General features: G+C 42.5%; 1 protein-coding gene across 11 annotated transcripts in view; it reads left to right on the forward strand.

Moving 5' to 3' along the window:
• ATXN1 (ataxin 1) overlaps positions 1–14,468 on the forward strand; it is a 223,761-nt gene that overhangs the window by 98,712 nt on the left and 110,581 nt on the right. For 3 of the 11 annotated variants that reach the window (XM_063402890.1, XM_063402944.1, XM_063402952.1), the window contains one exon: positions 1,238–1,326. The exons of the other annotated variants lie outside the window; for them this stretch is intronic. The gene's annotated coding sequence lies outside the window, so the exon portion shown is untranslated. The remainder of the gene's footprint in view (positions 1–1,237; positions 1,327–14,468) is intronic. 11 annotated transcript variants of the gene reach the window in all.

Genomic DNA, 14,468 nt, shown 5'->3' on the forward strand with positions numbered 1-14,468 from the left:
AGCCTCTCTGTGTGTAATTATTCTTTAGTCTGCAAGGGTAAGAAGTACCTTCTGGAGGCCAGCAGTACTGCCCTGTTAAATCTGCTGCAAATGTGATCTGAGGCTTTGAACACTGAACTTTAAGTACTTTACACAAAACTTTGAAAGCAATTTTTTTTCCTCCAAATACACCAAGGATTTGTTGCAAGAGAAAGGGTCTAATGCCCTTAGCTTGTAATGAGCCCCACAGAGGCAAATCTTGCCTTGCTATTTGCTCCAAAGCCAGGGAGTTTGCCTGCCTCTTGGTGAGAGATATATAAGAGTAGGCCCTGTCAGAAAAATACAGTTATTAACTACCTTGCCCTAACTTGAAATAAAAACAACTTCTTTAAGGTGAATTCATTGTGCTGTCTTCTGTGATGTCATGCTTTTACTGATTTCTTGTATTCAAGAAAACCATGCTGTATCTCTTTATTTATAGGGAGAAGTCAGAGTGATAGGCACTAAATATCCACTGTGTGTATCTGACAGTAGAAGACAGAGGAGGTTGCCTGTCTTTCAGCCAACCTACACCCTGCAAAATCAGGTGTTTTAAAAGCCAGCATTTTAAATGGTTAAGTCAGTTTTTGCCCTTAGAGATGCTATAGGGTGTGTAGCTGCAGTGTATGTATTTGCAAGAGTCAGCATTTAATTTGTGTTTTAGAAACCTCATATTATTTTCCTACTGGTGCTAGTCTTGCCTGTGTTTCACAGATATATCTGTTAAGGTCAGAGCTATCAAATCTGGCTAGTCCCAGCCTGATTTGCAGAGCAGGCAAGTCTCCTGCAACCCTCTACTTCATTTTAATGGATCTCTGGGTGCACACAGCACTACTGTGAAGGAGGCCAGCTATTTAGGTCCCAAAATACGGATTGGTACCTAATTTAGTGTATCCAGGGATGAAAATGTTGGCTTAGTATTTTCTCTCCCTGGGACTCCTATTCCTTGTATTGCTTCTTGTGTTTGAGATGTGAGCTGTCATTTGCGGTATGCCAGTACAGGAGCCAAGTAGGTCAGTGCCTCCAGGTACTGCTGTGTATCACACATCCACACCCACGGGGGAGTTACCCCCCTCTGTTGAATCTTACTGCAGGGAAAATACTGCAGGTATTTGCTGAAGCATTTTAGTGGGGCTCTGCTCAGGTTATCCTGGTCCTGAGGGCTGTTTGAGCCCTGCAGGAGCAAAGGTGAGCAAAGCAAGCTTCTCCTCTTCAACAGGTTCCTGTAAGGGAGATCGAGGGAGTTGTCCCTTCTTGGAGACTTGAGCCAGAAGAGGCACAGTGGCAAAAGCACCCAGAAGAGAAACTGTGAGTCCAAACTGCTTATAAACCTCTACCCTAAGCTGATTTGTTGTTTGGTCCCGGTTTCCTCTCTTCCCTGAGCCTCTTCTACTCAACTTCAGTCTTAACTGGATCATCATCTGCAGACCTTCCTTCATGCTCCTTTCATTCAGCTGATCCTTTCCCACGGAATGCAGAACCCTACGTTTCACTGCCAAACCAGCTGCAGGGGAGCACGAGACTCAAGTGCATGCATCTTCCACTGAGACACAGGAGCTTGCTGCTTGCTTGCTCCAGGTTTGTTTCAAGGCAAGAGGGAACTAAAATAGCTTAAAAACCACTTATTGCTGTTGAAGATGAACATGTGACTACCTCGAACTGCATCACCACTAAAGGCTTAAAAATAATGTGATCTGCTGCCATCTGCTTACACATCTTTCCTCCACCCTCCGTTACTCTTGTCACTTCAGGCTGTTGTAAGCTCTTGAAAGCAAAGATGGTCTTCTCTGCCTTTGCAAAAGCCGTGGCACCTTCTCTGTGGCACCTTCCCTATTCCATCTTTGCTTAGCTCTCAGCTTGCACTGTACTAGAAATAAGAGAGTTGATAGTTTTATAATTCAGTCTTAATGGGGATGTGGATTGAAGCAAACAGGACTTTCATTTTGTGGTATCTGCCCAGTTGTAACTCATCCCTAACGTGAATTTGTTGGTCACACTAAGATCTCAGGTATTGATCAATGATGTAATTGCCATCCTATAGCAGGACAGATGATGTAATTCTTACCCCATTTCTGAAGACAGTGACCTTGAGACAGATCAGGTAGTTGAGTAGCATAGATGGTTCACTGACTATAAAATGCCCTTGTTGTAAAACTAAACAGTCATCTGTTAATTATCGGAGAGGAACAACACAATGCCAGCATGTCACAAAAGATACAGCATATGTTGGCTTTTACTGCAGTTACATATTTCTGTTTTGACAGGTGACTTTTGATGCTTTTGTTGCTTTTTTGCTTTGGCCATCATTTCATTTTACATTAGGATAGCATAAAACCTGACTTCTGTGAGCTGATAGAAAATACTTGATTTGGTAACCAGTCACACATCTAAAAAACCAGAAAAAGTAAAAGTGTATGTGATGGGAGAAATTCTGGTAGATGAGAGGAGAATATATGGCAAAGTTTTGCCTGTGGGAAAGCCTAGTTCCTAGTTCCAAGTAGAGATGGCTTAAATTTACATTCGAGTAAGAGGTAGCATCACTTTTCATTTGAATACTTAATAAACGAGAAAAGTGACAAGCATTGACCGCCAGCTTTTGCATCTAGATAAACATCAGGCAAAACTCAAGAAAGTCATGGAAATAAAAGAAATAAAACCACTTGCTGTGGTTGTTAATAATGTGATATGGAAAAAGACATATTTTTCTTTGAGTGGAAAGAGGATCTGAGAGAGCCCAGTACAAGCATAAGAAACATTCAGTTATGAGAAGCATGGATCCTAAGAAAAAGAAACAGGTTTGAGAAGAAAATGAACGAAGAGCTACTTTTGGTTCTACTGTTGGTATTTTCTTCTTAACAACCAACTAATGTTCTTCTGGCCTAACATTTGCTGGTTTATGTTAGAATTTTTTTTTAATTCTTTTGTTCCTCTCGTCTTACTCAACTGGCACATTTGCATGATAAGTATTAAACTGAAAAACTTAGCAAAGACAACTTCTCAAGCAGATCATTACTAAAAGTAGTGGAAGAAATTAATAATTTGCATGGATTTGTGACCTAATAAAGAAGACTACAAAAGAGTGATCTGTCTAATTAATCACTGCAATGAATTGATCTTAGGAAATCATAGAGGCATAGCTCAGTCAAAATCTTTATTTTCCCCTTTTCTCTGAACCAGATTTTTCTCTTGTAGCTTCGTGTTTAAAACTAATGAATATTGCAGGCAAGACTTTATTTTTCTGAGTTCTATGAGCATGTACTTTCTATTGCTGAGATACACTTCCCTATTTTATGGACTTTTCAGGTCTTCTGTTTTCTCACAGTATTTGCTTAATATAATATTGTCAAATGTCCAGGGGACTCCTAATGTGTTAGATCTTATAGTCTGCTAAGAGCAGTTAAGATGTCTGGTTCTTTATGTTCAAAGGACCTTGTGCTTGAAAATTCTTCATGCTGTGTCTTACTGAGAGTTTCAAATTTCAGAGGAATGAAACAGGAACTCTGATGGATGTGGTCCCTTCAGAAGTATTTCTTTTCTAAATGGGCAATAAATCTGGATGTGGATACTTGAAATTGTGAGAAAGTCATGAAAAGGAGGAAAGTACTTTAATTCTGTAATGCCAAATGAATCAGAAAACCTCTCATACACACTCTGCCTCAGGGATTAAGCATGGGTCTTCATTTTTTAGCAAGCTTCTGTAGAGGGGTGCAACCATTTCTAAAATTAAGTTTCTTTGGCAGACAGAGGTTCCAGTTGTGTGGGGAACCCTTCTTCACTGATCCATGAGATCTGCTCTCTTCTGTGGTTTCATTACTACATCTTTGCATGAGCTGGGCAACTGCCCTCCCTCACAACAGAATTGAATAGCAGAATTTTGTTACTGTTGGAAAGGACCTTTAAAATCATTGAGTCCAACTGTTCACCTAATGTAGGCCACCACTAAACCATGTTCTTAAGTGCCACATCTGTGTGTTTTTAAATACCTCTAGGGATGGTGACTCAACCGTTTCCCTAGGCAGACTGTTCCCATGCTTGGTAACTCTTTCCATGAAGAAATTTATTCCTAATAACCAATCTAAACCTTCCTTGGCACAGCTTGATGCCTCTTCCTCCTCCTCTCACTTGTTAGCTGGGAGGTCAGCTCCCACCTGGCTAGAGCCTCCTTTCAGGCAATTGTAGGGAGTGATAAGGTCCCCCCTGAGCCTCCTTTGCTCTGGGCGAAACAACTCCAGCTTCCTCAGTCTCATCAGACTTGTGCTCCAGACCCTTCCCCAGCTCCGTTTCCATTCTCTGGACACTCTCCAGCAACTCAATGTCTTTCTTGTGTTGAGGGGCCCAAAACAGAACACAGGGCTTGAGGTGTGGCCTCACCAGGGCTAAGTCCAGGGGGACAATCACAGCACTGGTCCTGGTGGCCACACTGTTGCTATACAGGACAGGATGCCATTGGATTTATTTGCCACCAGGGCACACCTGGGCAGTCACAGGTCCATGTTCAGCCAGCTGCTGGCCAGCAGCCCCAGGCCTTTTCCACCAGGCAGCTTTCCAGCCACTCTGTCCTAGGCCTGTAGCATTGCATGGGGTTGTTGTGATCCGAGTGCAGGAACTGGCACTTTGCTTGTTGAACCTTATAAAACTGGCCTCAGCCCTTTGATTCAGCCTGTCCAGATCCCTCTGCAGAGACTTCCTGCACTCCAGCAGATTAATACTCCTGCCCAGCTTGGTGTCGTCTGCAAACTGACTGAGGATGCATTCAATTCCCTTGTGCAGATCATAGATAAAGACATTAAACAGAACTGGCCCCAATAGATGAACCATTATCATTCTTGTTGTTCAGTTCCACTCGGATAGCCCCCTTCCAGCTATGCCAGGGCACCTGGGAAGGTGGGGCAGTCACACAGGGAATGGGTGTGCTGTGCCGGGCAGGAACATGCCACCACTGCCCCCTGTCCCTAATGTGACTGTGCTCAGCCAGATGGAGAGAGGCCAAGGACTCTTCTGTGTCATGTATCCTGTCTGCCTGCTGGGCCTGTCTCAGGGAAGGTAGGGAGGGTGCAGTTTCAGTATTCTAGCTCTCTCTCTCGCTGATGCTCCTCGACCTACTCCTCCTTGAGCTCTCACTAAGGGAGGGAGTTCCTCTACCTGGGCACAACTCCTACAGCTGTTCTCACTGCTACTGGCTGCTACTGGCGTAATACTGCAGATGAGGTACAGAAAGGCTGAAGTACAGGCTCATGAGAGATCAGCGAGGCTTAAGATTGACTTCATAAATTAGCCAATCATTTGCAACTGTTTTATCCTCTATATCACCCTTCTGCTTGAATCCTTTTCCCCATTTTAAAAATTTTGCTCTTTCATTCTTTTGTCATTTATTTGCTCTCTCTGCTCCCATTTGTTCAGCATGGTCACAGCTCAGTTGCCTCAGCTAACTCGCATCCTTGACTTGGAGCCTTTATACATTCAGTGACAGTGGCACATCACTGAACACTTTCTCTCTCCATAGTATTGCTTTAGAGAGTGAAATTTGCCCTGGGGCTCTGGAGCAGACTTCAGTCTGTCTATCAGCTCCTAAAGTCCAACTGTTTAACCTGCAGCAGACCCCCTGCATTTTGCTTCGGCACTTAGTCAAATTGTTTTGTTGTTTAAAAACAAAATGAAGTGACAGTGCTTGTCTATGAGGCTTTCACTTGATGCAAATTCCTTTTTATTTTCTCATTTCTCTGTCAGCTTCTGCCTTGCCCTCCAAGGTTAGATAGCAGTTGTCAGGAGATTTAGACCTTCAGATGACTCTTCACATTAACTATTTTTCTCTCTTTGCTGACTAGGGTGTTGAAAAAAACTCCAAAAACCTCTAGCAAAGTCATGGGTAATAAATCAAGCCATTTGTCCCAAATCCTCTCCTCTTTTCAGCTTTTAAAAACTGTTACTGCATGGAAGTGGAGGTTAAACTCTGAGCTGTTTTTCCTGCACAGGGAGTTTGTACATGACTCTTCTCACCTGTGTTCTGTGTATGAGTAGATACAAGACTTGTTCAAGGTTGCTCCAGAGCAACCTTGAGCCCTTTGCTCCCCTGCCCTGTGAGAGTTTCTGACATGCTGGGTAGGCTGTGCCTTAAGATGTCCTGGCCCAAACTTACTGATATTTTAGGGTGTCTGCTGTGGCAGGTTCATAATCATCTAAACCTTAAATATTTGTCTTTCTTAAGTTGCTATAGCTCTTCAGCCTAGAAAAACTCATGTAGGTCTGCAACAAAGCACTGGTGAATTATGGTGACGGACATTCTCCTCACACCCCTTGCTAGACCATGTCTCCCAATGGGGAACTGGGTCTCTGAAATCAAAGCATGTATCCTCGGCTTCCTAATACTCTTCTTCATAAAACTGTGAAGAGGTCTGGATACAGTCCAGTTAATTCTGGTTTATTTTCTTACCCTGAATTTCTTCACTAGTGAGTGAATTTTTTTCCACATCTGTTCACTGCTCTGCTAGCCAAAGTGGAACATTATGGGGACTTGTTGCGTAGTCTAGAGAGTGATGAATTGTGAGGATGAGAGATCTGTATATTTGATTTTCCTGGAAGACTCAAAGGAAAATCAGGATGATTTTTAAAGCATGGAGACTGAGTTGTTACTGCTTACCTGCCTCAACCCCTGACTTCGGTTCCTGACACTAAGAGATGTGGATGTTATTAGACTGGGCATTCAAAATTCACATGAATCGAAATTCACTCCTGCATGCCCCATGAAAGAAATATCAGGCTGTGCATATCTCTGTCTTGTCTTGTGATCTGAGCAGTCACACATTTTCAGAAAATAAGTATATATTTGGACGTGCTATGCTTTTTCTTGCAGCAGTTCTGCTTGAAAGTGAAAGAATTTGGCTGAACCCTTTGCCTAGCCTGGCACTCAGGCCAGGTTGCAGCTACATTCTCTTTTACTGTGTTAACTCTTTCTCTAGTCAAGATACATTCACCAGACGGAGGAAAGGAGCTCTCCAGCCAGAGCACTCACCACGAGGATGGCAGAACACTCTTTGTTTGGCTTAGTTTCATTTCACCTCCACTTGGAGGAAGGTTTCAATTTTCCTTGCTGTGTCTTTGGTTTTGTCTGACTCTTTAGGATTGCCATGAAAGCCTCATCCTGATACATGCACTGTGTTTTTTCCCCATATATATTGACCTGTTCTGAGGAAAAAAAAGTTGGACTTGGTCCACATAACAGACCTGTGTAATAGATGAATGCAGAAGTCAAGATGATGTTTGCAGAGCTTGTTTTTTTAAAGTCAGACAGGTGAGAGTCCAGAAGTCCAACTTAATACAGAAGTCAGCAACTTAGAGTTCTATCTGTATGGCATAAAAAAAACACACAGGCTTTCTTTGTGCTACAGCTCACATCATGGTTACAAAGATATGGCAGTAATGCTTCAGGCTCTCCCCGTGTAGATGTAGTTTATTATGGGCAGTAAAAGTCAGGTGTTTCCGTATTTACTGCTAGAAATATGTGTGTTTTGTGATGTTTGAAGACACCTGAACAGGACAGAGTTTGTGTCATACAGTGTCATGGGGTTAGATGTCTGACTTTTACCTTAGGAGATTTTTGGAAAGTCTCAGCAGTGTTTTAAGTCCCTCTGAAGACCTGTTCCCAGCTCCCTGGTTTCTAGTGGAGCACCTGAGGGATCAGCCCATCTGTAGCTTCGCTCCACCCGGCATTCGGAGGCTGCCTGCCTGCTGCTCTTTAAGACTTCAGTTTTCTAAATCACCCCTGCAAACCCATGCTTAGCCTCTCATTTTGGGGAGGAGAATAAGTAGGAAGCACCAAAGCCTGCAAGTCAAGTTTGTCCTTATAGGAAGGTCCCATCCAACAAAGGGAGGGAACCCATCTAAGTGGGAGCTATTTTGCAAGGTTTGTTTTATTTCTCTGCTCGTACATCTTCCTTAAAATCTGAGAGGTTTAGCATCAGTGTTGAAAAGATGCTCTGGAAAGCTCATATCTGGAATGTTCCAAGATAGAATCTTCCTGACTGCCTCTCTTTCAATAAAATTCGAAAGTTAGACCTTTTGCCTCTATTTCAAAAGAGTTACTCAGAGAGACAGTGACTTTACAACTCCTCTCTGTCATGCCATAAAACTGGGTGGTAGTTGTCCTTGAGGAAAAAACGTTTCGTACCCAGTTGCTCTTTTCTTGTGAGGCTCAGCAGCCGTGGTGGTTCCCTTTGCAGAGTGTTCAGGAGTGTAGCTGGCACCCTAGAAAATGAAAAACATTTGAGTCATTTGCATAGTGGATCAGAATCCAGCCCACCTGGCTGCTGGAGCAAAACCCACAAACTTTCACATTGCAGTCATCTGCTGAAAAGCTACATGAAAGAACTAAATGTTTGGTTTAAAGAAATTTTATTTGTTTTCTTGTAGCCAAGTCACCCGACTCTAAGGTGGTGAAGGTTATTTATCAACAAGATTTTCTTGCCATCTTTGTCTGCTGAACTACAGTGATCATAGATTGACCTTGCTTTCAGTTATAAGAACAGTTGTTTGATTGAAGTGTCAATATCAATATTTGTGTCTACAGAAACCAATCAACATTTCCTCCTAATTTTTGTAAATAGGCTGTTACTGTGGCACTTAGATTTCCTGTTTCTTGCATAACTGAATCAAAAATTCACTGCACACAGTGTTGTCTTGTCTTCTCTGTTTGCTATCTATTGCCTCACTAATAGGCACCTTTATTAGGTCTGTAGTTCTCCTGTTGAGGTATGTCCAGACATCACTGGAGCCTATAATCTTTCATTTTTATTCTACAGCATGGATTTGTTTGAGGGACTTTCTCAGTAATAGCTGTAGGAAACTGCAAGTAATGTAAGAAAAGCAGGTTGAACTGCCTATGATCAGCATTGCACAACATTCAGGATTTTTCCAGGTTGACTTTTTAAAGTGACTTTTTTTCCAAAAGCAATGGCAATTAAGTGTTGATTTTTCTTTGTTTTTGCGTTTCAGCATGAATGATTCAGGTTGTCTTGAGAACAAGATACAAAACTCTGCATTTTTGTACCTTTTTAAAAAATAGGTCAACTGTTTCATTTGAGTACCTGTGTAGCACCTTCACATTTGAGGGTGAGTATTTGAAATTTGGCTGTAGAGTTGCCCCAGTATTAGGGATTTGCCTTCTCATTTGCAGCAAAACTTGTCCATAGTCAGTCAGGATATAAACTCTGATATCTTTCATTTTGTACCCACACAGCAGGAGCTTGTTAGGTAGCATTGAGTATGCTGTATTTTAGAGCTAAAGAACTTGCTTTGATATTTCTACATCGGTCTCCTGAGGAGTGCTGTGGTCCTTAGTCATATAGGAGGCAAAAGAAAGGAGATTGTCATCCCATCTTTTCAGCAAAGCTGTTGTTTGCCCAGACAGGGTGCAGCAGAAGGAAAGAATAGAGGGAGAACACAAGCTCAGGAGTAGCAGAACATGGCACTCTCTGAAACAGGAGATGGAGGGCAGTTAAGGCCAAAAGCACCAAGTGTGGGGACAGCATTTTGGAGCTGGTGTGACTGTCAGGTGTGGATTGTGTGATGTGATTGGGATTAAGATAAGGGACCGAGAGGAAGCTGGTGTAGAGTCTGAGGAGGGAAGCAGCAGAACTTAAGCCACAGGAAAGGGAAATCTCTGTTCTCTACATTGGTACGGAGTTTGTGATTCCTGAGGCTGCATTTGGATGCTGTTTGTCCTGTCTGGTGTGAAGGTACAGGATCATTTCACCTATGGTTGTTTGCTGTAGCCCAAGTGCTTGATGCAGCCTCGTAGCCCTACTGAGACAGCAGACTGACTCATGCAATCCTGTCCCTCTGCATCAGTGCAAAAACCCTGGTGTGAAAATGCACAGTTTAGCTTGAACTGCTAAGTCTGTTCAAAGTGTCTAACTTCACTCTTGAAGTGGATGAGGAGCATTCATACACTTTGTTCAAGCGGCTCAGTGCTGGAGAAGCAATCTCAATCAAGAGGATGCTACAAGTGTGTTGCTGGCAGTAGAACCTCGTGTGGATGCATCTTTTTCCACCTGCTCCCACACCTTAATCTTGCTGTCCCTGTGCTGTCAGCGTGAAGCTATGATGGCAAACTGGGTGTCTTAACGCTTCAGCTTTGGTTCAGGTGAGATCCTTGATAACTTGCAGTTGTCTCTGTTCCTCCAATAGAGGAGGTCTGTTTTCATTTAAAAGTTTCAGCCCTGGAAATGACTTTGACCAGTGTAGGTGCCCTCTTCTGGTCCTGCCTCTCTCAGCACAAGCTTCGCATGTGCTCACTGCACGTCCCCTTGGAAAGGACCCTCTTCGGTGAGTGCTCCCCAGCTGGTTGGAGGCAAAATTGGGTTAGCATAAAAGAGCCTGAAGAGTAGTTTGTAGCTGCTCCAGTTTATTTTCACCATAATGGATTACAAAACGCTTTTACACCAGACTGCTAGCACTTCTGAAGGGAGACAGTCAGCACAGGAAGAGGGGCAGCTGGTGCCGAGCACACGTGTGGGAGGAAAATCTCATCAAGCAGCATAGCTGGGTTTGGAAGGGACCTTTGTCCACAGTCTCAGTCTCTCTGAGTCTCAGTTCTGTCTCTGTGATGGGGGAAAAATCCCTCCTCACCGGGGTGTTGTGAACATGTGCTAATTTTAGTAAATCAGGCAGTTAGGTAATATGGTGACAGCCAGAAAATAACCTAGAAGGAAATAGTTGTTCTGTCTTTAAAGCATAGTGTTTAGGGCCATTTTTAATACTGAGAATGAAGCAAACTGAGGATGGCTTATTCAGTAATACCGAAAGCTATAGTAATAGCTTTACTATGCCATGAATGGCACCATTTCCTGTGGAAAAAAAACCCTGTGTGATCACAAAATTAGGAGTAAAGATTAAATGTTACACAATTGGCCACATTTCTAGTATTTCCTTGCCTTTTAGCTCCTTAACATTTCTGAAATGTCTGTATACGTTTGTATGTGTAATGAACTATTTGTGACCAGGCTCACAGTTGCTCATACTTTTTGTCCTAAGATGTTAAGCACTTTAAAGAGCGCTTAGAGGACATTGAAGCATCTTACACTCTTGCCATTATGTGTCTTTAGGCACATTTCTGTCTCCAAAATTGCTTACCTCTGGTCCTTAAAGATGATTGCGACTTTAAGTGAAGGAGATGAGAGCAGGAAATGTTCTTCTATATCTGGTAGAAAATCATGGTTGGTCATTTTTTGCAGATGTCTCTGATAAATAGTTTCTCTGAATTTGTAAGACCTTGCTTTGTGACAGGTGAGCGAGAGGTACAAAAAACTAAAGTTATGAAACCACAGATGTTGTCAGAAGGAAACAGAGCCAGGCTAACTCTCATAACTAGGCTTAAATAATTTTGAAAATTACACTATCTGAAATTAATTTACTTGCACAGAATTGGGTGTCTTACTGTATAACAGAGGAAATGGGTACATTGATAAATAAAAAATAAAATTACAGAATACTAGGTGGATTATGAGGATTAACCCTGAAAACCAAACATGCAGAGTCTAAGGTGCAAAAATAAGTTGATGTGAAAAAATGTTGGTCTTGGCAAGTTTTTTTGCCACAGACTAAATGACATGTGAACTCCATGAGTAAGAGCAATCCCCGAGTAACTGCTCTTGGCTGAGGTCTCAGGCCAGGGTGCCCTGCTGTAAACAAGAGGTGGGTCACCGTCCCCACCCTGCCTGGAAGGAGCTGCCCGCCCCGGTGCACTGGGGCTGCCCGCTGGCACACGCCCTTCCGTGCGCACCACTGCCCTGTTTGTCCCAGCGGCTCAGCGCTCGGCGCTGCCTTCGCAAGGTCACTCTCCTGCAGTATGGGTAGAGTTGGAACGGCACAGCTTTTTTTTTGTCTTGAGGAGGTAAAAGATGTTGTGCCTTATCCGGGCAGTTTGTTTTTTGAACAGCATTGGGGCTTTTGTTGCTGGGGCCAGGATGTTTAATAGTTTGACTTTGCTGCTATTCTGTTTGTTTTATTCAGCCAGGGAAATATCACAGATCTATTTTTTGATCAGGCAGCATTCCTGTACTATAATAATTCACAAGCAGAATTCACACACTAGTTCTGTGAAGTGCCTGTTGATTACTTCTCTACATGTGCTTCTTGCCCTTGTCTTCCTTTAGGTACAGTTTACTCTGTGCAAGTTGTAAACTCCATGGAGCAGGTGTTTGTACAGTACATAGCACAGCAGGACGCAGGTTTCATCAAGGTGTCTGGGCATGCTCTTATGTAAGTAAGGGTACTCTGTCTTGTGAGCAATTAGACTAGTTCACATTAGCTGAACTTGTAGGGTTTCCTGTGTGCAGGCTGATGAGAAAAGGAATTTTTCTTTCCAGGCTGAAAGGGGCTTTGCAAATGTTCTCCAAATCACAGCGGCAGCTGGCTCTTTGGGCACTGGACAAAGACATGATTTGGAAATAGCTTCAAAGTTTAGAGATGGTCCTTAACATACTAATGCTCCTATATGAGTTAAGTGGAGGAAGTTCACACCTCTTGTGGTGCTTTTGTTTCAGTCTGCCAAGCTGCAGTCTCAGCACAAGTGCAACATGCAGGTTTTCATAGTGAGAGGTTTTGTCGCTCCCAGAAATGCTAGAAACTTAATTGCTTTCAAAGGCAAGCATGGAATCTGGAGGACCCGGTACAACCTGCTGAGAGAACATAAATCATGAGATACTATCACGTTTCTATGCTTGGGCTTGTGTGGAGTGAGTTTGCTTTGTGAGTGAATGCCTTTGGCATACACTGGTAGTTTTTTTGTTGATTCTTAGACATTGCAGTAATTGTTGTTGGCTTTGTTAACAGGCATCTATGTTCTGTTCTGAAGTTACTGTTCATGTCTTGTAAAAAGTGTGGAGACAAAAAGAAATATTTGTTCTGCCTTGAAATCATTTGTAAATGAAAGCCTTTCTGCATTTAAATGATTGATAGCCTTGATCCAGGTTGTTCCCAGCCAGTGTCCCTTCATATAGGTACAGAAAGAGAGCTGGTCAGTTGTCACTTGACCACTGCTGTCTATCATCGCTTATAGACAGTGCTTAAAATGTCAGTGTTTACTTGTTCCTTTTTTTATGCTAGTTTGCCAGCTACTTTTGTCCTTAAACAAATGAACCATGATGGCAACTGGGAAGAAACTGCCATTTGTAGATAAGGAATAGGATTTTCAAATGGCCTTATTGTAGTATACTTCTCTAGGTTTTTTTTCCAAAGTAGTCCTTGTGAAAATTTGTGGAGCAGGTCCTTCAGTTGGTCTGGGAGGTTTTTGGCATTTTTATCCACAAATCAGTTTTAAAGGTAGATTTCCTCATCTCCTAAATGATTAGTTGATAGGCTCTCCATTAATAGGAATACTGTTTTGATAAATTTTGCATGGAAACTGAAGCAGGAAAAGGTTTTAAGGTAAGCCAACCAAATAATCTAGGGTCTTTTGATCAGTTTCCATTAGTATTAAACCAGTAATCTGCCATATTAGATGTTAGAAAAGAAGCTCAGTGTTTAAAGAAGATAAACATGCCAAGTGACATTCAATATGTCTTCTCAAGTTACCAGCAGAAACCTTGTTGAACCTTGTTGGCAGAGGTGCCTTCTGTAAGGGTTCCTAAAAACACCTCCCCAGCTCTTGGCTTAGTTTTTGAAGTGGTCTGGCGCTGCAGTGGGTCTGGTGCCAGCGCTGAATGCTTGGTCTGGCTCCAGTTGGAGCTGAAGAAAGGCTGAGTTTTAAGACCTCTAGGATGCCTCCAAGTCCAGAAGAAACTGAGCACGGGAATAATGTGTCATCCAAACTATGGTGTATTCCTAGAAATTGATGAATATGCTGTTTTAATTTGAGGCGTTTATGTAGCTGAAGTCACTGAGATGCTTAGAAGAGAGAGTTCTGCAGCTCTTCAAGATTGCCTGGCACACAAACAAGCAAAGATCTAAATTGCTTTGAGCTGCTGACAGTTATCACAGCTTTGTGCAGACACACCTTTGCTGGTACTGACAAAACACTAATACCAGTTTCACATCACTGTACTCTCCTTGGCGGGTGTACATCTCAAAACTGTACCTTCACAACTTTTGCACAGAAAATGGAAAGAAGGGGTGAGCAGCAGCAACAATAGCCTCATATCAAATGGTTTAAAATGCTTTGAGTAGACACAGCATTTTAAAACAAAACTTGCTCTGTTGTTTCAAAACTGGACGTTTAATGCATTACATCGCTCTGATCCCAGTTCACTCTGCTGAAGTCACACTGGATGTAAGAACAGGCTCTGGTCTGTGAGGAGGACAGTAGTAAGTGAGGGAAAAACATAATTTTCTTTCTGTAAATGGAACTGAGTTCCTCCAAAGTTCATAGATAACTGAAAAGTCTGTTTTCAAAACATCTCTGACCCTATATGCAAGTACAATTTCTGTTATTTTGGCTTTTACTAGAAAATGTGTCC

The sequence above is a fragment of the Prinia subflava genome, chromosome 1 (assembly GCF_021018805.1).
Source record: "Prinia subflava isolate CZ2003 ecotype Zambia chromosome 1, Cam_Psub_1.2, whole genome shotgun sequence".
Taxonomy (NCBI): domain Eukaryota; kingdom Metazoa; phylum Chordata; class Aves; order Passeriformes; family Cisticolidae; genus Prinia; species Prinia subflava.